This window comes from Danio rerio, chromosome 7, assembly GCF_052040795.2.
Source record: "Danio rerio strain M-AB ecotype USA chromosome 7, GRCz13ab, whole genome shotgun sequence".
Classification (NCBI taxonomy): domain Eukaryota; kingdom Metazoa; phylum Chordata; class Actinopteri; order Cypriniformes; family Danionidae; genus Danio; species Danio rerio.
The window spans coordinates 7,041,226-7,067,500 of NC_141027.1; the positions used below are offsets into that span (position 1 = coordinate 7,041,226).

A 26,275-nucleotide genomic window follows, 5' to 3' on the forward strand; every position below is an offset into this window, starting at 1 on the left:
ACAGCAGTGGTTCTCAAAGTGGGGGTCGGGACCCCCCGAGGGGTCGCAGGACAATGAAGGGTGGTCGCCTGGTGATGTTTCAAAATCTATTTATTTTTATTAAACCATAGGAATGACCATATTTTATCCATAACCTACTTAAGAGAAATAATAGTCGTTTAAAGTTACTATTGTAGCCTATAGTTTATTGGATTGCGACCCCTGGGGTAATTACATTAATTTAAAGACTCAGCAATAGCGTCAGATGCAGCAGATTGATTTTATAACACCAGGTTAAACTTTCTGCCGCATTTACATCTCTGACATACATTTAAAAAATTTAATGAAGAATAGATGTGAGTATATTGGTGTGTGTGCGCCATTGCAGGCAAGGTTTCTGTATTTATAACCACCTCAGAGGATTATGGAGGTCATGAGTCCCTTGCATTGTCATTTTGGGGGTTGCGGGCTGAAAAGTGTGGGAACCCCTGCTCTGCAGAACAAACCATCGTTATAGAATAACTTACCTAATTACCCTATTCTGCCTAGTTAAGCTAATTAACCTAGTTAAGCCTTTAAATGTCACTTTAAGCTGTATAGAAGTGTCTTGAAGAAAATCTAGTGAAATATTATTTACTGTCATCATGGCAAAGATAAAGTAATTCAGTTATGAGTTAGTAAAACTATTATTTTTTAAAATGATTACATGGGGGGGGGGGGGATAAACAGGGCGAATAATTCTAACGTCAACAGTATATTTTAGAAACAAGGTTAACGTCTTTAATTATTATGCATTTGTAACGTTATTTGGTCTTTTCATTGAGATGTTATTTCTCAAGGAAATAAAGAAATAAAGTTTGCCAGCAGCCGGAAATATGAGCTGGTATTTATTTCCTATCACAAAAGACTGGAAATGTGAGAATTACAACTGACCACGTCAGATTATCCAGTCGCAGTATCAGGTGAGCCAAACAGCAGATTTATTAATAGATGCTTTCATTTTGTTCAGTAGAGGCTTTTAATTAAATGAGGAAAAAAAATAATACTAACAATACAGCAAAACCTATTTACCAGGGTGTAACCGAGCAGCGCATGAGCTTGATTGTACGAATCAAAAATAGACCACGTTTTTTTTTTGTCATAATATTGACAACATTACTTTATGATGGGTATAATGAAAATTGTATCAATATTATTCAAATAAATTTGAAATATGCATGTGTGTTTTAAATTTGTGTTTGTAAAAAATAAATATATAATTTAAAATAATAATAATTGATTAGGGCGGCGCCATGATTCGAACCAGCGACCTTCTTGCACTGTGTCACACCTGCTGCAGTGCCCTCTGGTGGTTTTCAAGGGCACCAGTTTTTGTTTTTGTTTTTGTTTTTGTGTTTCATATCCTAGTCATGTGATCACTCCTTGTTTCCAGCTGTCCCTCATTGTCTAATTAGTTCTGTCTTTATAAGCCCTGTTATGTTGTGTTTATTTTGCCTTTGGATTTTCATGTTCTGTTTAGGTCTGTCGTGCTTTATTCGTGATCTGGTTCGCCATGTTTGGTTTGATTTGATTTGATTTGATTTGGTTTGGTTTGTTTGTTCACTTTGTTTAGTATCATTACAATGTTTTTGGATACCTGTTTAGTTTGTGTTTGATTCACTTTTGTGCTTCATTTTTTGCTCCTAATGTTTTCGTCGATTTTGATCGATTTTGCCTGTCTCTTTGACTTTTTTTTGGATCTTTATTGTCTGGCAATAAATGTGTTTTTGTTCCACTTGGATCTTTCCCTTGTGATACCCAGTCGTGACACACTGTTTTTAGACCCTTAAATTTCAAGACCAAACCGATGAATATTTCATTCCAAACTAGTAAAAAAAAAAATCTGCTAAAAGTCACTCTGTTAAATATATTTATTTTTATTCATTTAGTTTTTTATTGCAGTTTCCAAATTCACATACAGACACAGTTTTCCACAATATATTCAAAAAACAATCAAACATCAAATTCCCAAATTTGTAAAAATAAATGAAATTTTAAAACACAAACATTTTCCATTAATAAAAATGGAAGTGACATTAATGATTTAAGGACATTATAAGAAACAAGAAAATCAAAACACCAGTAACTGTTTTGCATATCATCAAAGAGAAACAGATAAAATTAATTACAGTTACAGTTCAATTGTGTACTTTTTTTGTCATATTGTGGCACCCAGTTTTTTTCTGTTAAATATTCTTACATTAAAATTTGTTGTAACAGAGAGCAAGCTCAATGCAATTTCATGAGTAAAATAAATGGGAAAATTTCATAAATCAAAAATATAGGAAATTATCAACAATCATCCATTTATTCATTTTCTTGTTGGTTTAGTCCCTTTATTAATCCGGGGTCGCCACAGCGGAATGAACTGCCAACTTATCCAGCAAGTTTTTACACAGCGGATGCCCTTCCAGCCGCAACTCATCTCTGGGAAACATTCACACACACATTCATACACTACGGACAATTTAGCCTACCCAATTCACCTGTACTGCATGTCTTTGGACTTTGGGGGAAACCGGAGCACCCGGAGGAAACCCACGATAACGCTGGGAGAAGATGCAAACTCCACACAGGAACGCCAACTGAGCCGAGGCTCGAACCAGCGACTTTCTTGCTGTGAGGCGACAGCACTACCTACTGCGCCACTGCTTGGCCCTAATAAACATCTATATTGTTTACGATGTTTAATAAAAGTAAGGACTGATTTGTGACAAGCCACTGAATTATTTGAAAATAAAAATAACCCATGACGCAAATTTATTTAGATTTTTGTTTAGCTACATTTCTTTTTTTGTGTATGTGAGTTTGCAGTAGGGCAGCATGGTGACCCAGTGGTTTGCACAGTCGCCTCATAGCAAAAAGGTCACTAGTTCAAGTCCCAGTTGGGTCAGTTGGCATTTCTGTGTGGAGTTTGCATGTTCTTACCATGTTGGCGTGAGTTTCCTCCGGTTGCTCCGGTTTTCCCCACAGTCCAAACACACGCTCTATAGGTGAATAGGATAAGCTAAATGTGTATGAGTGTATGGGTGTTTCCCAGTACTGGGTTGCATCTGGAAGGGCATCCGCTGTGTAAACCATATGCTGGAATAGTTGGCGGTTCATTCCGCTGTGGTGACCCCTTATTTATCCCTGTGGTGACCCCTAGGATAAATAAGGGAAGTTTTGGCCTATTCTTAGACGTCTATTCGATCTTCACTGAAAGCTCAAATTTAGCTTTGTTTTAGCCAAGACGACTATGTTTGTACATCTATTAGACATCTTTTAAAAGCAGAAAATGCTTGCTGGGTAACTAAATAGCTTTTTTTTTTTTTTTTGTTAATAAATTTAATAAAATCATAAAAATCAATGACCTAAGTGGTGTGTCACATGAATAAAAAGCAAAATAAAGATTAATATATAAAATAACAAGCAAAACCCGTTCCCTAATTAGCCTTCTCAAAGATTAATGACTTCAGCGAGTGGCATTTTGAACATAATGCATATAATATGGGATTTAATGAACAATTAATGTCTGCTCCCTACTTTAAAATCCTTGTAAAACCAGTTTGAGTGTGTGAGTTTCTGCTTTCATAGTCATTAAAGGCACCTATTATGCAGAAATCTCTTTTATAAGGGGTTTAACCAGTTAAACTCTGCTGCTATTTTAGGATTTCCGCATATATTTTGCCTACCCAAATTTTAAAGCTTCCATGTGGAGGTGTAAATGCAAAAATTTGGTATCATTTTAAAGAAAACCCTTTAAATTTTTATAAAACACTATTGAAAGTATTTAAAATATATTTTAGGTTCTGTGTGGTCTAGTGTGCTGTAATTAATTTAGGTGGTTCCTGCACATGTCTGTAATCATAGGAAAAAAGAAAAATGTCTCCACCATAATCTATGCAAAAGTTATTGTATTCCAGCTGATGAGAGGTGCTGTACAAGCCACAGGGAGCGATCACTGTTTTCATATTTCACTATTCTTTTGTTTGATCAAACATAATTCACTGTGTTTGGACCTCATCAGACATATAAAAGGATTACTTATGCACATCATCTCAAAAACAGAGGAGAATGGCCCTGAAGCGCACAGCATAAGGTAAGAGATGACAGCTGTCTGTGCTATCTGGGGCTGCTTATTGATCATAAATGTAATGTTTTCACTTCTGAGCCATGGAAACACCACAATTCATTTGGCAACTGTTTGATACGTGAATATAATTCAGTAAAATGAATGCTAGAACCGTATGAGCACCAGCAAGAGCTTTCATTTGAGCTATAACATATATAACCAATGTAAAATACCTAGCTGGGGTATCCAAAATATTGTGTATTTAAGTGTAAATAACTTTTGTAAAAAAAAATAAAAACCAAAGTGATGCATATGTGCATAAAATATAGATTTTACACTTTCAAACGAAACCACTTAAGGGGTTCTGGTGCAATGCTAGCCCTTTAAATCTTAAAGCGAAAGTCGATGACGTCACGGACCTGGTAACGGGTCTGTGGAGTTTACCTGGTTAAACACAGTTGTGTGTCAGCAGTGTGTGTATAACCAGCTTCTAATGGTCAAAGTGAATAAGGTCTTTTTGTTTATAATCAGACTTGATAAAAACAGTCTGCAGAAACACTTTTGTACATGTTATCAGAGGGGGAAAGCCCCGCCCATTGTTGACCATCTCTCCCTCTTTAGCATAAGCAATTGTTCGCCATTACCGTAAGTTTACACCGAAACCGGCTAGAGCGTCAAAGTACCCGGAAGTCATTCATTTTCAATGAGAGCCTGCGGTAAAAAGTGGCAAGGAGCAGCGCGGCACGTCTTCTCCATTGTGGGCGTCGAGGAGAGTTGAAAACAAGTCAACTTTACGATAATGAGCGATGACCCAGTTCAGCGGCAAGCAATCAGAATGTAGACGTCCACAGCTTGAGAGAAGTCTAGAGAACACAGACCTGTGAACTTTAGTTCCGACAACAGTTGTTCCCAAGGGTTTGATTATTGCAGTCACCGGAATTTCAATTATTTACAATGTTTTCTTACAGAAACATGCATGTAAAAAGTTACTGGCGAGTTACTGATGTGCATTAATGTTATATATATTTATCTTTTAAAAAGCGGGAATCTCATGTGACAATACAAAACAGTATTGCCGCTTCAGGTTATTTCAGACATATGGACACATATTGGATGGATAAGTGGAGCAAACCCACAGAACATGCAACTTGACCTTCCGTAGTTAAATGAATTTAATAAGAAGTGCACAACATTTTCATGCTAGAAACATGTTATATGCAGGAATGTAACTGATTTGCTGCAGCGGCCCCTTCAAATACGAAATCAATGTAGCGAACTTTGACGCTCACAGCTGAAGACAGACAGCGTTGTCGCCATGCAGAGCGACGATTAAAGCTCTCGCTGCCTTCAGTGTAAACGCACAGAGTGTTTGACCTGGTCTTCTTCAAATAATATTTTTTCATAGACCACCCTGACTTGATGGTCCTTATTGTTCCAAAAAAGAAAAGAGAAGAAAGTTCAACTAAATGACTATTTTAAATAAAAATGTTTTGTGAAATATTAATTATAATTTAAATTTCACAAAAAAGCAACAAAAATCATTTTTAAATTACACTCCAAAAAGTAACTCTAGAGGTCTGTTACCACCCCTGCTGAAAAATCCAGCTTGGCAGCTAGGCTGGTTTGAGCTGGTTGACCAGCCTGGTTTTAGAGGGGTTTTGGCCATTTCCAGGCTGGTTTCCTGCCATCTCCAGCCTGGTCTTAGCTGGTCAGTTTAAAGGTAATTTAAGTCAATTTGAAGGTCAACGAATCTGTCATTTAGTTTAAAACAGTATTTAACTTGTAGCAGCCCAAATAAATTAGGTTGATAACTCTGATTGAAGAGGAAAAGGTCATTTGGCTAATAAAGTTTGTTGTCTGAACTTTTGTTAGATGTTGTCGTAGCTTGAATATATTGATGCTGACTGTTGCATAATTTTTTTTTGTTTGGTCTAAACCAGTGGTTCTCAGACTTTTTTTATCGAGTATCACCCCAGAAATAAATTGTCCCTCCAAGTACCACCATAATGACCAGTATTGAAATAAAGTAGCGTAGTAGGCCCAGTAAAGCAGCTACAGCTCTGCACAGTTTAAAAACGTGGCAGAAAACTCAAATAATGAAGTGTATCTCAGGTTCTGTGTGGTCTAGGTTGCTGTTATCAATTTTGGTGGTTCCTGCACATCAATAATCATCTCCACCATAATCTATGCAAAAGTTATTCTATTATGTTTACTGATGATAGAACGGAACCATGTAAAGGGGGATAGGGCCAGGACAGACCTTTAAAATTTAAAGAATGTGGAAGTTAATGATGTCACTAACCTGGTAACAGGTCCCAGAAGTCAGGAGGTTAATTAAAAAATCTGCAAAACAAATAACAGTTTTTTAAGTTTGACAAACAAATCTACAAAACAACTTTTAGTTGTGTCAAAAATAAATAAAACAGCCATTTTAAATTTGACAAACATTCAACAAACAATTTTTACACCCGACAAAGCCAAAAAAAAATCAACAGTTTTCCATTATGCTGAAAATAATTTTTAAAAAAGGGGTAGCTCAGTGGTTAGCACTGTGGCCTCATAACAAGAAGGTCACTGGTTCGAGTCCCAGCTAGGCCAGTTGGCATTTCTATGTGGAGTTTGGGTGTTCTCCTCGTGTTGGCGTGGGTTTCCTCTGGGTGCTCCGGTTTCCCCCACAGTCCAAACAAAAAATCAACAAACAGTTTTAAATTTGACAAAAAAGCTGAAAAAAAATCAAACAAGTTTTAAATTTCACAAAAAAGTAAGAATTTTGAAACAAACACCAATTTTATATTTGACAGCAAAACCAGCTGAACTAGCACAGGCTGTTTTGTTATGATGGATTGCTTTCCTGGTGTTTGTACTCAAAACTAAAAGTATGAGGAACTGCAATGTACAGTATGTCTGTCCTCATTTGACACACAGCACAAATATCCATGGGAAAAAAAGCTAAAGGTTAAATATTTTCTGTCTATTATGCTAGAGTCATGGGTTTGGTTTTTTCTGTCAAAATAATAATAACATTTAGATTTTACATTTTTGAATGAGAAAACATTTTATGCGAGACATAAATCTGTTATCTAGGTGGTTATACAGTAGCTTAGTTCAACGTAACATATTATAAATGAAAATTGTGGTCAAAAATGGGTTACACCCTGGTCAGATTACACAAATTTGATGTTATTTTGCCACAATTTTTCTTGACGTTGGTTGTTGTGGGCTTTCAGAAATGACAAACAGGCATTGGGACGCAAGAGTGAATAGTTTTTATTCCTGTGTAGTGTGTCATGGCAACGCAAATCTCACAATTCGTAACTTTTTGATTTAGTGGCTAAGAATTCGTACAATCTAATTTGTAGCATTTAGTATGATTTTCTCATCATCCAATGACGGTTTGGGTTAGGGGTGGGGTTGGGTGCCACGCCTCCTTTTTAAAATTATACATTTTCGCTGAACTCGAATGAATTCGTACGAGTTAGCCACTAAACTGACAAAATGTAAAATACTTACGTTTCCTTGTGAGATCAGACTGATCATGGTGCATGACAATCTATATCTGCTCTATATATCTATCTATATACCACTGTGAGTTTATAATGAAGCATGCTAGACTTCATGAAGCATCGCAGACATGTTCTCGGCTGTCGCAGTCTGACCTCACTATTTTACGTTTTATCAGTGGCTAATTCTTGCATATGAAAATGTACGATTTTTAATAAGAAGCGTGGCACCAAACCCCACCCCTAAACCCAACTGTTATTGGGAGATGAGCAAACTGTACTAAAATGTATGAATGAGATCATACGAAGTAATACAAATTAAGCTGCGGTCACACTGGGCTTTTCCTCCCGTAGACTTCCATTCATACACACGCGAATGCGTCAGACCTGAAACGCAGGGTCATGCATCAAATTTCGCAGGTTGCTGCAGTGCAAAGTTCAGGCTTGGTAAAAACATGGAGCAATCGCTCGCTTTTAAAAATCTCTAACAAGCTTGTTTAATCCCGCCCCTTTTCGCAGCACCGCACGACAGAATACACTGAAAAAATTATTCAAAGATGATTCCTTGGATTTACTAAATTTTTCTACGTTAAATGGTTGTAAACTATTTATTTGTGTTGAATTTAAACAAACAAATTAAGTTGAACATTGTTCAATTTAATTTGTTTGTTTAAATTCAACACAAATAAATTGTTTGCAACAGTTCTGCATGCAACACTTTTTTCAGTGTATCGCATGCTAAAACTTTAATGTGATCGCAGCTTTAGCCACTAAATCAAAAAGTTACGAATTGGCGAGAGATAGCATCGTGCACTATGCCTCACTATATGACAAGAAACGATTGAATGAATTGAACCTTGTGTCCCGATGCTGTTTACGAACCCCCCTGTCAAGAACCCTGCTGAAAAAAACAGCTTAAACCAGCCTAGGCTGGTTGGCTGGTTTTAGCTGGTCAACTAGGCTGGTTTTAGAGGGGTTTTGGCCACTTTCAGGCTGGTTTCCAGCCATTTCCAGCCTGGTCTTAGCTGGTCAGGCTGGAAAATGACCAGCTAAATCCAGCTAAAACCAGCTTGACCAGCCTGGTTTAAGCTGGACATAGCTGGTTTTGGCTGGGCTCCCAGCCTACTAGGCTGGTCAAGCTGGTTTTAGCTGGTCATCTCCCAACCTAACCAGCTAAGACCAGGCTGGAAATGGCTGGAAACCAGCCTGGAAGTGGCCAAAACCCCTCTAAAACCAGCCTGGTCGACCAGCTAAAACCAGCCAACCAGCCTAGGCTGGTTTAAGCTGGATTTTTTAGCAGGGATGTGGAAAATTACAACAAATTTTTGTAATCTGACCAGGGATTTAGTTTGATGATGGATTTTTGCGAGTAATGTATCTACATGTTTTTCTTTTTTGAGTGAAATATCTTTTTAGGAGCAATAAAAGTTTAATATTTTAGTCAGAATATAGAAAATGTCAGTTTAAAAAGTCAGTTAAAAGTAAACATTAATTCAGTTTTTCAACTGTTAAACAACATTTGAAAAAAATTGCTACATTTAAATTTGCCAGCCGTTTGAGGCAGTCGTTTCCTTGTTCATCTCAATGGCAAAAGTGTCCCAATTGACTTGAATTTACCCTAATACTGCGGGAAATTATCTATTTTAGAAAGACGTGTTGAGGCAGTTGTTTCTGTTTGATGCAGTGATTGTTTGTTTTGTTTTTTTATTCATTTTTGATTGAACATGTTAGAGTAACAAAGCCTGAGATCCACCCAACATAAAGGTAGCCCAAAATATTATAAAAACCGTAGTAGTGCATTAATATTAGGGTTGAAACATAATGATGCAGTGTTTCTTGTGACCCACTTTAAACGTGTCTCAAACAGGAGGCGGCTAGATCTAATTCAAGCGAGTTTATAACCCCCAGAGCTAGATAATCGAGATCTGCAGCAGATGTGCATATGCTCAATTAACCAGGCAAGGGAAAAAAAGAGGGGAAAAGTTATTAGTGCACCCCACTCATCTCCCCGCCTCTTGATTCGTGAACTCTCCACGCGTGCGCGGGAGGCGGCGCGGTGCAGTCGCGTGAAACGGTGATGACAGACAGCAGCAGCAGCAGCATCAACCAACGCGCCGATATTAGCGCTGAGATGACCGGACATCAACCGAAAACCGTCCATTTCTCCTGAGCTGATGTAGCAACCGCTGATTAGCGCGTGTAAAGCGGCCCCGACTCTTTAATCCACCGCGCGGAGCCATAAACTACATCCATCCATCAGTCGCGGGAGCCTGAGATGACAAAGGTGGGTGAATAACGTTAACCTGCTCCGGTGTTGCTTATCACTGTCGGTCGGTGGCCTGGATTGACAGCACACCTGTCTCCTAATACTAAAGTAGGATTGTTTTTTTTTTTGAGAATGTATTTACATCGTTGTGTTATGCTCAATGCGTTTGCAGCTGAATTTACCGGCGTCCCTTCCTTCACCTTTCTGATTTATAACAGCTGATTTGTGACCCTGAATTGACAGAAGTATAGTCTTATTTTGCTCTGAGATGTTTCATTGAGGTAAACTTAGTTCTATAATCACACATTCGGACATCCTTCTTATTAATAGTATAAATTCAGAAAAGTAGTAGGCAAATGGGGAAATTATATTTGATTATCTAAGTATAACATTGTTGAAATGTTATCTAAGCAGTTTTGTAGACATGCGGTTTCAGACTGAGGTAAATTTGGTTTTATATTCGCACATTCTGACTTTCTCTTTCATATAATTTCAGAAAAGTATTATTTGACAAGAGGAATTAAATTAGCAGACACTGACTATCAAAGCACTGCATTGTCCATAGTCAAATAAACCTGGCTAATGCTGATTTAAGTCGTGTGGTTTCAGAACTAATATTTAAAGTACCATGGTACAAATAATAGGGAGCATGTCACAAGTTGGCACTGAACAAATGTGCGAATATAAAATTTTACCTCGATTGATTTCAGACACAATATTCAATGTAGCGAAACAATTAAGACACTAAAGGAAATAATGTGCGAATGTTAAACCAACTTTACCGATTGATTTCAGACCCAATATTTATTGTAGTGAGGTAAACAATATAGGGACTGTTAAATGAGAGAATTTGCGAATATAAAATCAACTTTACCTCGGTGTATTACGACACAATATTTAATGTAAACAAAATAGCAACTGTTAAATGATTGTGCGAATACAAAATCAACTTTACCTCAGTGTTTTAAGACACAATATTTAATGTAAACAAAATAGGGAGTGTTAAATGAGTGTGCGAATATAAAATCAACTTTACCTCAGTGTTTTAAGACACAATATTTAATGTAAACAAAATAGGGACTGTTAAATGAGTGTGCGAATATAAAATCAACTTTACCTCAGTGTTTTAAGACACAATATTTAATGTAAACAAAATAGGGACTGTTAAATGAGTGTGCGAATATAAAATCAACTTTACCTCAGTGTATTGAGACACAATATTTAATGTAAACAAAATAGCAACTGTTAAATGATTGTGCGAATACAAAATCAACTTTACCTCAGTGTATTGAGACACAATATTTAATGTAGAGGTGAACAAAATAGGGAGTGTTAAATGAGAGAATTTGCGAATATAAAATCAACTTTACCTCAGTGTATTAAGAAGACACAATATTTAATGTAAACAAAATAGGGACTGTTAAATGAGTGTGCGAATATAAAGTCAACTTTACCTCAATTTATTTCAGACCCAATATTCAATGTAGCGAGGTAAACAACATAGGGAGTGTTAAATGAGAGAATGTGCGAATATAAAAGCAACTTTACCTCAGTTGAAATTTTTGGGCAATAGACAAAAACCCATTGAACAAGTCAAAATGTTCGCTTTTCTTTTAATGATGGATTTTTTTAGGACGTTAAGTTTCATATAAAGATTTCTTAATACATTTTCCTACTGTAAAGATAGCTAAACCAAATTTTTTATTACACTGAAATAAATGATTAGATTTAGTAAATGTTTTTAAGGTAAGTGGTTGCAAGCAGTGTATGTAGGCTGAATTTAAACATGCAAATTAAGTTAAACATTACTTTAATTTGTTTGCCCATAAACATTGTTTGCAAGCACTTACCTCAAACAAATTGAGTACTTCCAATGAATCGTTATTTTCAGAAGCACTTTATTTAGATAGCTTTAAAGGGGATTTTCTCTGTATTTTTTATTTTGAACCGTCAGATTTCAGTTGAATGATCCCATCATTCATCTGCACTGTTAAAATGGTGCTGCATAATTTTTTTTAGCTGAATCTAATTCACTTTTTTAGTCATCTCTACTACGCTGAAACAACTCTTAAGATTTGAAGTCCTCAGAACAATTTGCACAAGCTTCAAGTAAACTTTACAATCTTATATCAAGTACAATTAACTTGTCAATATCATATAAAATTTACTTAATGTTCAACCAAACACTCCGAAATAAATTAAGTAAAAGTTAACTGATTATCTTTCGAGTCTGTATTTATTTAAATGAACGCAGTAATGCCATTTTCTTGTTTAAGCAGAAGGAACATTGCTTTTATCAATTTAAATAAATCTTATTAGTCACAAATAAGTACATTTGGTGCAACTTGGTTTAATTAAGACGCACATTTGCACTTAAAATGTGCTATTTCACTTTTATTTTAAGCTAGTTTATTTAGCGAGAGCAACTTTACTTTATACATGTTTACTGATTAGTGTTAGCACAGCTACATTATGATCTTCTGAGTGAAGCGTCAAACATTATTGCTGATAATAAAAATGTCAAGACCCAAAGCATGAGTGCTGCTCTTCTGCAAGGAGCTTACCTTAAAACTAAAAGACATACTCTAATCTCTTCTTAATCTCCAAACTAATGATGATCAAACTCTAACAAAGTCTTTCTCTCAGATTGAAACACCTAACATTGCTTTTATTTTCAAAATACTTTTCTTTTAATTCAATCCCTTGCAAAGCATGCTGGGAACGATCTATTGCGACTTATGCATTATTAAAACTTACTGTAATATTTGCGACGATTAGTAAATATTTAAATATTACGAGTAAATGAATATAACTATTTCCACTTATTACAGGAATTAAATGTGTAAGTATTATGTACTTAGGAAATTCTCATCATCCTTGACACCTAATATTACAATTTAATATTTATAAGAGTCAATTTATTAGATTTGACTACACTAAAAAGTCATTTCTTTTAGTGTAACTTCAGTCAAACTGACAAAGAATGTTAGATTAACTTAAGAATATTAAGTTAAAGTAGCATAAAACATTTGTTGTCATCACTTTTTGTGTGTAAATATTTACAGTGTGGAAATCTCACTTTTGATCTCAGGACTTCATGTTAGAATAAAAACAATAAATAAATCAGATTTCAAGTGACGCATTGAAATCGTTCTGTATTTTTGGCCAGTGGATTTATTGGGTGTTTATATCTGAAATCAGTTTATTTGATTTGAACATCGTGATGTTTGTTTGATTATTTACCATTGGAATGTTGTGGAAATTCTTGCATGGAAGTATAAATGTATTTAAAAGGGGTTTTGTTTTGGGATGTGCTACAAAATGAAGGCGAGGCAAGTTTATTTGTATATCACATTTCATACACAGTGGAAATTCAAAGTACTTTACATAAACCGGAATAAAAGTATAAGAAAATAAAAGGAAATAATTTTGATTAAAAACAGATTAAAATGTGTTAAAACAGGTTGTAAAAGAATGAAAAAGAAAAGACACAATATACACCTACGTTAAATTGAGTAAATCCATTGAATCATTTGTTTCAGTGTGGTAGTTTGCATTGCTAGGCACTTTATTTAGACAACTTTAAAGATTTTCTCAGTATTTATTTTCATTTTGAACCCTTTAGGTTTCAGTCGAATATTAATATCCCATCATTCATCAGTGCATTTTATAATAAAATGTGCTGCCTATTTATTTTGTTGAATCAAATGAACTTTTCTAGTCGTCTCTACTTCAGTCAAACTGACAAAAATATTAGATTAGACCTGATTAACCTATTGAAATAAGTTAAAGTAGCATAAAACATTTGTTGTCATCACTTTTTTGTGTAAATATTTACAGTGTGGAAATCTCACTTCTGTTTTTTGGTCACGTTTAGAGATTTTGATCTCAGGACTTCATGTTAGAATGAAAGCAGTAAATAAATCAGATTTCAAGTGATGCATTCAGATCCTTCTGTATTTTTGGCAGTGGATTTATTGGGTGTTTATATCTGAAATCAGTTTATTTGATTTGAACATCATGATGTTTGTTTGATTATTTACCATTGGAATGTTGTGGAAATTCTTGCATGGAAGTATAAATGTATTTAAAAGGGGTTTTGTTTTGGGATGTGCTGTAAAATGAAGGCGAGGCAAGTTTATTTGTATATCACATTTCATACACAGTGGAAATTCAAAGTACTTTACATAAACCGGAATAAAAGAGACGTGTATAAGAAAATAAAAGGAAATAATTGTGATTAAAAACAGATTCAAATGTGTTAGAACAGGTTGTAAAAGAGTGAAAAACAAAAGACACAATAGACACCTACGTTAAATTGAGTAAATCCATTGAATCATTTGTTTTAGTGTGTTCATTTAGACAACTTTAAAGATTTTCTCAGTATTTATTTTCATTTTGAACCCTTTAGATTTTAGTCGAATATTAATGTCCCATCATTCATCAGTGCATTTTATAATAAAATGTGCTGCCTATTTATTTAGTTGAATCAAATGAACTTTTCAGTCGTCTCTACTTCAGTCAAACTGACAAAGAATATTAGATTAGACCTGATTAACCTATTGAAATAAGTTAAAGTAGCATAAAACATTTGTTGTCATCACTTTTTTTTGTGTAAATATTTACAGTGTGGAAATCTCACTTCTGTTTTTTGTTCACATTTAGATTTTGATCTCAGGATTGCATGTTAGAATGAAAACAGTAAATAAATCAGATTTCAAGGGAGACATTCAGATCGTTCTGTGTTTTTGGGCATGTGGATTTATTGGGTGTTTATATCTGAAATCAGCTGAATTGAATGAATATATTGTGATGTTTGTTTGTAGCACTGTTAAATGAGATTTATAATGATTATTTAGCATTGGAATGTTGTGGAAATTCTTGCGTGGAAGTCTGAACGTATTTAAAGAGGGTTTTGTTTTGGGATGTGCTGTAAAGTGAAGGCGAGGCAAGTTTATTTGTATAGCACATTTCATACCCAGTGGAAATCGAAAGTACTTATACTGTAAACAGGAATAAAAGAGATTCGTATAAGGAAATAAAAGGAAATAATAGTGATTTTAAACAGATTAAAATGTGTTAAAACGGGTTATAAAAGAATGAAAAAGACACAATAGTGCGAAATGAATCGCTGTTTTTGTTAATCATAAATAACAGAAAGCTATGCAGGATGCTTTAACAAATTCTTTTGTTATTAACATCTAGCATCCAGACGAACCTGTCGAGTGTGAAACAGATGTGTCACTGTATAATTAGTTCTTATAACAAATTGGGTGACATTTAATTATGATTACACCAGCCTTTAGCACATCATGCTTGTGTGGTTCGAGCTCCGTGTTGTTTGCCTTTTTCGGTGTCCTGCTGTTCCTATTTTCCCCAATCAGAAAATTATTCATATTTTTTTTTCTTTTTTGCGTGGCAGATTATCACTCGATTTAGAAGCTTTACATCATCTGGTGGTGGGAAACAGGCATATTAATAGTGGTATAATTATACAATCTGTACTCGCAAATCTGGAGGAAAAAAGATGCAAAAGCTGAATTGAGTCCTGTCTATCTATCTATCTATCTATCTATCTATCTATCTATCTATCTATCTATCTATCTATCTATCTATCTATCTATCTATCTATCTATCTATCTATCTATCTATCTATCTATCTATCTATCTATCTATCTATCTATCTATCTATCTATCTATCTATCTATCTATCTATCGTTCTATCGTTCTATCGTTCTATCTATCGTTCCATCCATCCATCCATCCATCCATCTTTCTACCATTTTAAACTATCCATCTATCTATTTCTTTTTGGTCCTGGTCAGTTGGCATTTCTGTGTGGAGTTTGTATATTCTCCCCATGTTGCTGTGGGTTTCTTCCGGGTTCTTCGGTTTACCCCACAGTCTAAACACATGCTCTATAAGTGAATTGAATAAACTAAATTGGCCGTTGTGTGTGTGTGTGTGTGTGTGTGTGTGTGTGTGTGTGTGTGTGTGTGTGTGTGTGTGTGTGTGTGTGTGTGTGTGTGTGTGTGTGTGTGTGTGTGTGTGTGTGTGTGTGTGTGTGTGTGTGTGTGTGTGTGTGTGTGTGTGTGTGTGTGTTCCCAGTACTGGGTTGCGGCTGGAAGGGCATCATCTGCATAAAAAAATTGTTGAAATAGTTTTCTATTAAATGCTCCTCTCTCTATATGCATATGACTCCATCTTATAAGGACTTGATAAGAAAAACAATAGCTTGTTTCACACAGTAATACCCATAAATATCCAGAAAATTTTCTGGAAAAAGTTCTGGCATGAGTTAAAAAAAAAAAAAAACAGGCGAGGACGTTCTGGACTTTATTTGTATTGGTTAACATGGAGTTTCACCATGCAGAGTTCAGACATTTAAATTCAAGTGATTACTGCGAGTCACTCATGACGCACATCGTATGCCCGACACGTATTCAAAGTTCTCTCGAAAGAAATATCTGATGGGTGGCACGGTGGCTCAGTGGTTAGAACTGTCGCCTAACAGCAAGAAGGTCGCTGGTTTGAGACCCGGCTGTCTCAGTTGGCATTTATGTGTGGAGTTTGCATGTTCTCTCCGTGTTGGCGTAGATTTCCTCCGGGTGCTCCGGTTTACCCCATAGTCCAAACACATGCGCTATAGGCAGGGCTGGACTGGGGCAAAACATCTTCCCTGGCATCTGCTCCTATTTTATAAAAACACAAAAGCCATATACATTAAATAAATAAATACAGACATTAATTCAAATTAAATTTCTGTATACTGTCCATAAAGATTTTTGTTAAGTTCTAAAAAATACATCATTTATTTATTTTCCTTCGCCTTAGTCCCTTATTTATCAGGGGTTTCCACAGTAGAATGAACTGCTAACTATTCCAGCATGTTTTATGCAGCAGATGCCTTTCCAGCCACAAACCAGTTTGGGAAATCACCCATACACACTCATTCACACGCACACACTCATACACTACAGCCAATTTAGCTTATTCAATACACTATTCACTCAGCCTATATTAAACAATAAACATAACAAAAACTGCCTGCTGACGCATGGGTAAATCTTCAAAGGGAACAGTGTACTTTATAACCTCGTTCAAGTCATCCTGCTTGCTGTTTCACTATCTTAATGAAAAAATAATAAGAGGAAATTTGTTTCATTTTAATATTATGATTAACAGACACCAAACAGCCTCATGTAGCTATATATTTATATGACCGTCATCTTCACTCTGCATATTTATAACAAAACTCATAATATAACTGCCTCCTTTCATTTTCATTGAAAAGAACGAACTTTACCCCGTCTCTTTTGCAGAATATCAGTTTTATTAATCAATAATGGCCATTATAAAAGTATAACGACAATAAATGTATATGATAAAGGTAAGCAATCAATCAATGTGCAGAATCGGTGTACGTGGTGACATAAATTAATATATTAGCTTATCTTTACACTCAACCAAAACACCTGAGAACAAGTGATTCAAAAGACTGAGGTAAAGTTAGTTTTACATTCGCACATTCAGACTTTCCCTTTAACAATATAATTTCATAAAAGTATTATTTGCAAACTCTAAATAGAGAAATCATATTAGCAGCAAATGACTATCAAAGTACAACATTGTTTACAGTCAAATAAACAGTGTTAAACTCTGCTGTTATTTTGGGATTTCCACCTGGATTTTCCCTACCCATATTTAAAAGCTTCCCAAATCCACATGTGGAGGTGTAAATGCAAAATTGTGGTATCATTTTAAAGAAAACCCTTTGAATTTTCATAAAACACTATTGAAAGTGTTTAAAATAGCTGTTGTCTGTGTTATAATACACACCTAAAAGAGGCGCTTTTTGTATTTATTTATTTATTTTTTATGAACTCAAATTTGAAAGTGCACCTTTTAGGTTGTGTGTGGTCTAGCATGCTGTAATTAATTTTGGTGGTTCCTGCACATGTCTGTAATCATAGAAAAAAAGAAAAATGTCTCCACCATAATCTATGCAAAAGTTATTGTTTTCCAACTGATGAGAGGTGCTGTACAAGCCACAGGGAGCGATCATTGTTTTCATATTTCACTATTCTTTTGTCTGATCAAGCATAATTCACTGTGTTTGGAGCACGTCAGACATATAAAAGGATTACTAATGCACATCACCTCAAAAACAGAGGAGAATGGCCCTGAAGCACACAGCATAAGGTAAGAGATGACAGCTGTCTGTGCTATCTGGGGCTGCTTATTGATCATGAATGTATTGTTTTCACTTCTGCGCCATGGAAACACCACAATTCATTCAGCAACTGTTTGATATGTGAATATAATTCAGTAAAAAGAATGCTAGAACCGTATGAGCACCGGCAAGAGCTTTCATTTGAGCTATAACTTGTACATGTGTCATATGAAAAATGCAAAGATGAACCAATGTTCACTACCCAGCTCGGGTATCTAAAATACTGTGTATTTAGGTTTAAATAACTTTTGTACAGTAAAATAAAAACCAAAGTGATGCATATGTGCATAAAATATAGATACTACACTTTCAAACGACACCACTTAAGGGGGTCTGGTGCAATGCTAGCCCTTTAAATCTTAAAGCGAAAGTCGATGACGTCACGGACCTGTTACCAAGTCCATGGAGTCTAACTGGTTAATGTTGTTTTCAAGTCATACTTGCATGTTAATTCTGATTGAATATTTAAAGTAAAAAGGTAAGACTTCTAAATAAATGAATGTGCGAATATAAAACCAACTTTACCTCTGTTTTCAAAAGACATAAGATTCGTTAGATGGAGACAACAAGATAAATTCAATAACACGTTTAACAAATATAGTGAGATGAGATTCAGCAGATAGTTGATGAACTGTCTGACATGCACTATACTCTCACCTGGGGTTTACCTGCTAAACTACTGGCTGCAGCTCTTGGCAATGTGTGTGTGGTCACGTGATTTGTGTTTTTAGCCGTGTGCTGGTACGAACGGAGAACTTTTCAGAACCGCTGCCAATGTATTTCCCGCAATTTCTCTGCGCCTCCCATCCGTTTCTTCTCTCTGACTCTCGACTGTTTTGACAAATGCACGCCAACGTTACACGCTCACACAGAAGCCAAAAATACTAGGAGTTTGTGATTGGGCCAGCCCAATGTCAATAAAGAAAAGAACCAAAAGGCTGCAGAGTGTGACATGGGCCTGCCCGCTCTACCTGTCCAAAAAAAAAAAAAAAGCATCTTACTTTCAGAGTCACAGATCCGACATCGTCAATTAATAAGGCAGAAAAAAAAACGATAGGCTGCTAAGCCTTTTATGGGCAGATCAGATCTAAGGCCCCGTTTACACTAGTGCGTTTTAGTTTTAAAACGGCGTTTTAGAATGAAAACGATCCGCGTCCACACTCGCGTTTTACCCAGCGTTTCTGAACTGCTCTCCGTCCACACTAAAACGCTGAAAACGCACATCACGTGATCACACACACACTTTGGCAAGCGCTGCAGCCCATCTACCCAGATGAGAGCTCTGCTAGTTGGACTTCTCATCAAGCATCTCACGCTGGATCTAATCTCACTATATTTATTAAACGGGATATTTCATTCATCTTGTTGTCTTTATCTAACGACATATTCCCTGACTTTGGTCATTGGAATCTATTACTTGTTCTCGTAACGTGTTTTGGCTGAGCGCAAAGATAAGTTAATGATTAATGTAACCACGTAGCCTATTCTGTACATTGACTGATCGCTTGCCTTTATTTCCTATAATGTATAAACTTATTGTATGTTATACTTTTATAATGGCCATTATCGATTATTAAAACTGATATTCAGCAAAAGAGAGGGTGTGTTTCGTATTTTCACTGAAATTGAAAGGAGGCAGTTGTTATCGGCTCCGTTTTGTTATAAATATCCACACAGTGAAGATGACGCTCATATATGCAGCACGGCGCCTCAACATTTCTGCTGTCTGTTTAGTTGTTAATATTAAAATAAAAATAGGCAGTTCCTTATATCAAGTTTACATTTTATTGTTGAGAAAGTGAAACAACGTAGCCAGGGTGATGTGAATGAAGTTATAAAGTACACGGTTCCCTGTGAAGATTGACGCGTGTCCTCTGTATGTTTTCCATATCAAACTGAGAAGAAGAGATGCAGCCTTGATCAAACTTGCGAAGTCTGAACTTACACGGAGAAGATTCAGGACTGAACTGTGTGTGGGCTACTTAATATTGAGGAAAAGCCCCAATCAGAGAGGCGAATGTCTGCAGCCCCGCCTCCGTTTTCAGATGTCTCCGTCTTTCCCCATCCACACTGAGACGGAGCAGCAGCGTTTCAGAATGAAAACGGCCTCTCCAGCGTTTTCGAAACGCTCCGTTTTCGGCGCTCGAGAACTCCGGCGTAGTTTGGACACATGGCGTAACCGTAGCAAAACTTATGCGTTTTCAAACTAAAACGCATTAGTGTAAACGGGGCCTAAGAAGATGATCAGCCCGGCCTAAAAAGTACGTCGGCCCAGCGGGAAACTGCCCGATCTGCCTGATGGCCAGTCTGCCCCTGGGTATAGGTGAATTGGATGAACTACATTGGCCGTGTGTGTGTGTGTGTGTGTGTGTGTGTGTGTGTATGTGTGTCTGAGAGAGAGAGAATGACATTTGTATGGGTGTTTCCCAGTACTGGGTCGCAGCTGAAAGGGCATTCACTGCTTAAAATGTGCTGGAATAGTTGGTGGTTCATTTCACTGTGGCAACCCCTCATAAGTAAGGGACTAAGCCAAAAGAAAACGAATAAGTGAAATACCTAATGATTACAAAATTGCACATTTTCCCAGCATCCCCCAGCCCTGTTAAAAATCCATGTAGGATTACTGGAATGCATTTTATAAGGAAATAATACTTGGCCATCAAAATATACACAGCAAAATCCTCTGAGGAACATTTACTCAGTTCAGAAAGTGGTCTTTCTCTAAATAATGGGTAACAGGTTGTTAATAAGTAAAGCTGCTGTTTGTGGAATTGATTAATAATCCTCTGCTGAGATTTTGAGAGATTCACTGGTTTAGATTTCAGCTGATTCCATCTAAAGCTTTTGTGTTTCTCTTCTGTGTTTGTTTATTAAGAGAAGGTGTTCATCATCAGTGCTCAATCACCTAAATGATTCTTTCATTGACTACGATTACATGGACGCCAATAGTTTGATTTTACTAATGGCATCTCTCTTTGGTATGAGAATAGCAGTGTGTCTGACAAGAACACCATGAAGAGGATCATAAAGTCAGCTGACAGGTCTGTTGGAGTCAAAATCACATCTATCGAGGAACTTTATCAACGACGTTGTCTGTCTAGGGCAAATAACATTTTAGGGGATCCAACCCACCCTGGTCATAGCCTGCTCTCACTCATGCCATCAGGCAGAAGTTACAGAAGCCTGAGGAGCAAATCAGTGCGGTTTCGAGATTCTGTCATTATAAGACTTTTGAATAATACCATTTCTTAAGCATTGTTGATAGCTAGTGTTAAAAATAAATCAATACATTTGTTAAACTAGCATAAATTGTTTATATTACAACAAATGGAGAAATAGGTATTTAAGTATTAAGTTGTTCTCTTCAGAGATTTTAAAAAAATAGGTTATATCTTATATAATTATATTTTTATGGAATTATAAAAGCTTATTTATCATGTTAGGATTTTATAGTGTTTGTATAGTGATGTTTTTTATGTTCTTGTTGGGTCTGTTGCAACGTAATTTTGTTCTGCTTTACAATACTATTGTGATGTGTTGAATGACATAAATAAAGGAAACTGAAACTGAATTGAAATGGAAACTTTAAGGTCATATCTTAAAGGTCATAAAGATTAAAGGGCACCTAGGTTACCCCTGTTTTCAGATTTAATATAAGTCTTTTGCGTCTCTAGAATGTGTATATAAAGTTTCAGCTAAAAATACCCATCAGATTTTTCATTATACCTTTTAGAAGATGCTGTTTTATACTGATTTCCAGCAGGGGGTGGTTTTGTCGTACTGCGCCTTTAAGACGAGTCTTTCCCGCCTACTGTTTCTAAATGCCTCCTCCCTCAGCTGCGTCAGACAACAGACAGACTTAAAGGAAGAAGGTCTCACGTAGCGTTTGTGAGATACTACAGTAAGAACTAACCTTTACTAATCAGTATTGTGAAGTTGCATTGATGAGTCACACACACACAGATACACACGCACACTGCAGATGACACACACACACACACACACACACACGCTGGCAGGCAGGCCGACAGACAGAGCGCGCTTGGCTTAGTGAAGGCTAACCTCAAGTACTGTGTGGATATCTGTTATGCTAATGTACAAAATAAACCTGATTTAACTTCCACAAACCGGGATTGAAGCGTCTTCTTTTATAATTGTTCTGACACGCGGCTGTGCTGATGGAGTAAAGCTGAAGTAAAACGCTGTAATTAATTACACACATACTCTGTTTTAAGACACTTTAAACATGTGAAACTTACTCTTAATCACATTTGATGATGATTGCAGATCCTAGCAAACAGAACAGAGCTTTTATTCCCGGTTGCTTTGCGTATGTCTGCCTGGTCTTGTTGACATATACACGTGACTACCGGGACATGTTAATGCCCGCAGCTGTCAATCAGTTCGGTGGGCGGGGGGAATCGCACACCTACGTAATGGTGCGATCGATTTGAAAACAGCTCCAATTGGCCGACCCTTTTTTTTTGTAGTTAAATTAAAAAAAAGGACTGGGTGTGTTCATATCACCCCAGTATGACGCAGATCTGTCCAAACAGCTTGAAAAGTCGATTTTTTTTACCATAGGTGCCCTTTAAGGTCATAATCGAACTAAAGAGAAATCGAATTAAGACATGTGCGATTTTAGGCGCATTATGAAGTGCATGACAGGCTTGTAAACACCTTAATCGAATTATTACCATCACGTTTCGCAGCCTTTTGCGACAGGATAGTCCACACGCACGGCTGTTTGACACTCTTTGCACCTACCAAGTCAGTGCAGACCACACTTTTTTTTTTCTTCCATTCAGCATGCGGTATGAACTTCTATTAAAACAACACTCTTCCAGCAGTTAGTCGTATCCAATATCTGGTTTGTCACGGAGGGAGTGCATGAAATTTTCGTCAATGAAAGTGGCAAACTGCAGTTAAAGTCGACAAATTAAAAATGAAACACCCGAAATTACATGAAACTCCAAAGGAAATGCGAATAGCGCGCTGACGCAATGACGTTAATCTAATTATGTGCTGTAACATGTAAAACGGGATCATGAAAAAGCAACTCATGTGAACACCTTAGTCTTATTATTCTCTTCATTAGATTAAAGCAAATAATTCGATTACTGGTGTCCATGTAAACATAGTCATTTGCCCCTTTCACACATACAGACTTTTCCGGAAAATTACCGGCAATTTTCCGCAAAGGTTGTATGTGTGAACAGGTCCTTTTTGAAAATACCGGTAAATTCGTTCTGGCTATTTTCCAGAAAGAGAAGTTGTAACATTACCGGTAATTTGCCGGAATGCTGCGCTGTGTGAATGCAGAAGGAAGATTGCCGTAATAAGCGCGTCCACGTCTAGAATGTGCTGACGTGAGACGTCTGCTTTAGCCAATCACAACAGTCAGACGGATTTACGTCCGCGCGGTTTGTGAGAATAAAAGCCTTTGAATATTTTTCCAGACACATTTAGCTGCTAGAAGTTAGTCAGATCACGTTTTTATGTTCTTCTTAATGCCAACTGTGTAAATAATCATCAATGAGATGCTTATGATAAGCCGCTGTTTGTTTACCTTCAAGCTTTGCATGCACCTGTGAGCGCCAGCACACGCACATATTATGAACATCTCGACATGCGAAAGTGATCCTGCGAAAGTTGTTCACAATATTGATCATCCACAGAGTTTGTAATTCAGTCAAATGTTTACAAATACAAGCGCAGCCGTTTAAAGCTCATTTGTGGTGAATGATGTCAGAATTTACCTGTATTTTGGAATGGATGTGTGAATGCTCTTTTCCGCAAAAATTCTGTAACGTCCTCGCCTGTGTGAACAGCGTTTTTTTGTAAATAACGGTAAAGTCGTTCTGTAAATTTTCCGGATATTTACCGGTATCACTGTGTGAAAGGGGCTATTGTCTCATTAACTTGAGTAACTTTAACTCAGTTTAGATCAGGGATATCAAACTCAATTCCTGGAGGGTCACAGCCCTGCACAGTTCAGTTTCAACCCTGCTCCAAAACACTTACCTGTAGGTTTCAAACAAGCCTGAAGGACTCAATTAGTTTGATCAGGTGTGTTTAATTAGGTTTGGAACTAAACTGTGCAGAGCCGCGGCACTCCAGGAATTGAGTTTGACATCTCTGGTTTAGACAGTATTTGGTCCCTCTTTAAATTGAGTCAATTTTTACAATTTTTACTTTACTCATAATTACAATCTTGGTGTCTGAATATCAGATTAGTGCAGTAATATATCTGGAAAGAGCTGCGCTTGATCGCCTGATCACTCTCTCTGAAAGTCAATAGCAGAACGTGTGTTCGGCCGAGATCAGTTACATGATTCTCCTACATTATTGACGGACCCTTCAATTGCTGCTAATCAGGTCTGACAGGAGAAAGTCCATCAGACTCTCTAAAAGTGACATTCACGGAGGAGATTGTGAACTTTATAAGCAGCTGGCCAATGGCGTACGCTCATGAATGCTGATGGTGTTCGGATCGGTTTATTCTTGCATGTATTCTGGGCACTTGAGAAGGTAAAATGAGCTGCGGAGACGCTCTCTTCTGTTTCTGCTGTGCTGGTATGTTGGCATTTAAAGTGGGAATCCGATTAGATGGCCTGCGATTAAATATTTACTGCTGGCCTAAGAGGAAAGTGGTGGAAAGTGTGTGTTTTTTGTTTGCGGTTACGTGCGGGAGGCAGTTTTTTTTTTTTACTTCAGCTTAATCAAATCTTCTGACCAATCAAATACTCTCTACACAGCAAAATATGGGGACCCAAAAAAACTCTGAGAGTTGATTTCAACACTTTGACAGTGTCTCATGGGGTCCACTCCCAACAGAGTTTCATCAACACTTTCCTGACAACAGACTAGCCTAACTTACTAACGTTAAATGTCTACGAAAGTGCAAACGTGGTCATTCAAGCACATTAACGTTAACGTTCCAACTTTAATAGTTGTCAACACTTAATATAGTTCAAGCTTATCTTATCACATGAGTCTATGGACTAACGTAACATGGACAGCCACGAATGACCCAGTTTGTAATAACCAAATTAACGTAAACGAATAACAATCATATTTCTAGCCAGGAAGCCTTTTAAAAAGTAAGCATATGTTGATTTACTCACCAGATATGTATCAGAAACTCTTCGAAGCTCATGGACACTGTCCTCTGGTGCCGTTAGCTAGCTCTCTGCAACTCTCACATGGTCGCCCGCTGAAGCTAAGCAGGGCTGCGCCCGGTCAGTACCTGGATGGGAGACCACATGGGAAAGCTAGGTTGCTGCCAGAAGTGGTGTTAGTGAGGCCAGCAGGGGGCGCCCAACCTGCGGTCTGTGTGGGTCCTAATGCCCCGGTATAGTGACGTGGACGCTATACTGCTCATTGAGCGCCGTCTTTCGGATGAGACGTTAAACCGAGGTCCTGACTCTCTGTGGTCGTTAAAAAAAAACACCCGAAATTACATAAAACTCCTGTGGAAATGCGGATAGCGCGCTGACGTAATGACGTTAATCTAATTATGTGCTGTAACATGTAAAACGGGATCATGAAAGACACATTCAAAAAAATTGTCTTATCAATTACTGATGTCCGTGTAAACGTAGTCAATGTTAATGTTAGTTGTCATGCTGTGTTCACACCAGACACGGAACGTGTGGATAAATCGCGCTATTCGTGTGTAAATAACCACGTGATCATTTGAGTTTATACGCGCATCAAATTCACTACAGAACTGACGCGGATTCTCGTGATGGGCAGGGCTTCTGTCTGCCCGGTGACTGTAGCTGCTAAATGCCTAACATGGATTTTATGAAGACAATAACAGTGTTTATGTGCTTTATGAAGACTGAAAAACAGCGTCGATACGTTTAGGGTCGTGTCTGAGTCCACTTGATCCTTTCAGAGGTGCACCCAGCTCTGTGAGCTCATAAACTCCTCCAGAAACTGAACCTGGATGACGGAGGCTTTCAGCGGTGCTTCTGACTGAGCCAAGCCCAGTTTGATGAACTGCTGTCAGTGTCATCTGGAGGATTTCCCCCCGGACACCAACAACAGGTGCTACGTCACAATCACGCCCCCACATGAGCAAGCTCCTGATTGGTTAACGTGGCGCGAATGTCCGCTGAAGTTCAGATTTTTGAAATTGGGCGATCTGCACATCAAACACGCAAAACCTTCAATTCGCGCTGCGCCATTTGCACATA

At 37.2% G+C, this 26,275-nt stretch overlaps 3 protein-coding genes across 5 annotated transcripts in view; all 3 read left to right on the forward strand.

Annotated features, from left to right (window-relative positions):
- actn3b (actinin alpha 3b) overlaps positions 1–26,275 on the forward strand; it is a 701,279-nt gene that overhangs the window by 94,342 nt on the left and 580,662 nt on the right. The gene's annotated exons all lie outside the window — the stretch shown is intronic.
- Positions 9,585–26,275, forward strand: part of rin1b (Ras and Rab interactor 1b) — a 226,796-nt gene continuing 210,105 nt past the window's right edge. For both annotated transcript variants that reach the window (XM_087260272.1, XM_087260273.1), the window contains exon 1: positions 9,585–9,856. The gene's annotated coding sequence lies outside the window, so the exon portion shown is untranslated. The remainder of the gene's footprint in view (positions 9,857–26,275) is intronic.
- gal3st3 (galactose-3-O-sulfotransferase 3) overlaps positions 9,585–26,275 on the forward strand; it is an 88,207-nt gene continuing 71,516 nt past the window's right edge. Inside the window, exon 1 of the mRNA XM_087260390.1 lies at positions 9,585–9,856. The gene's annotated coding sequence lies outside the window, so the exon portion shown is untranslated. The remainder of the gene's footprint in view (positions 9,857–26,275) is intronic.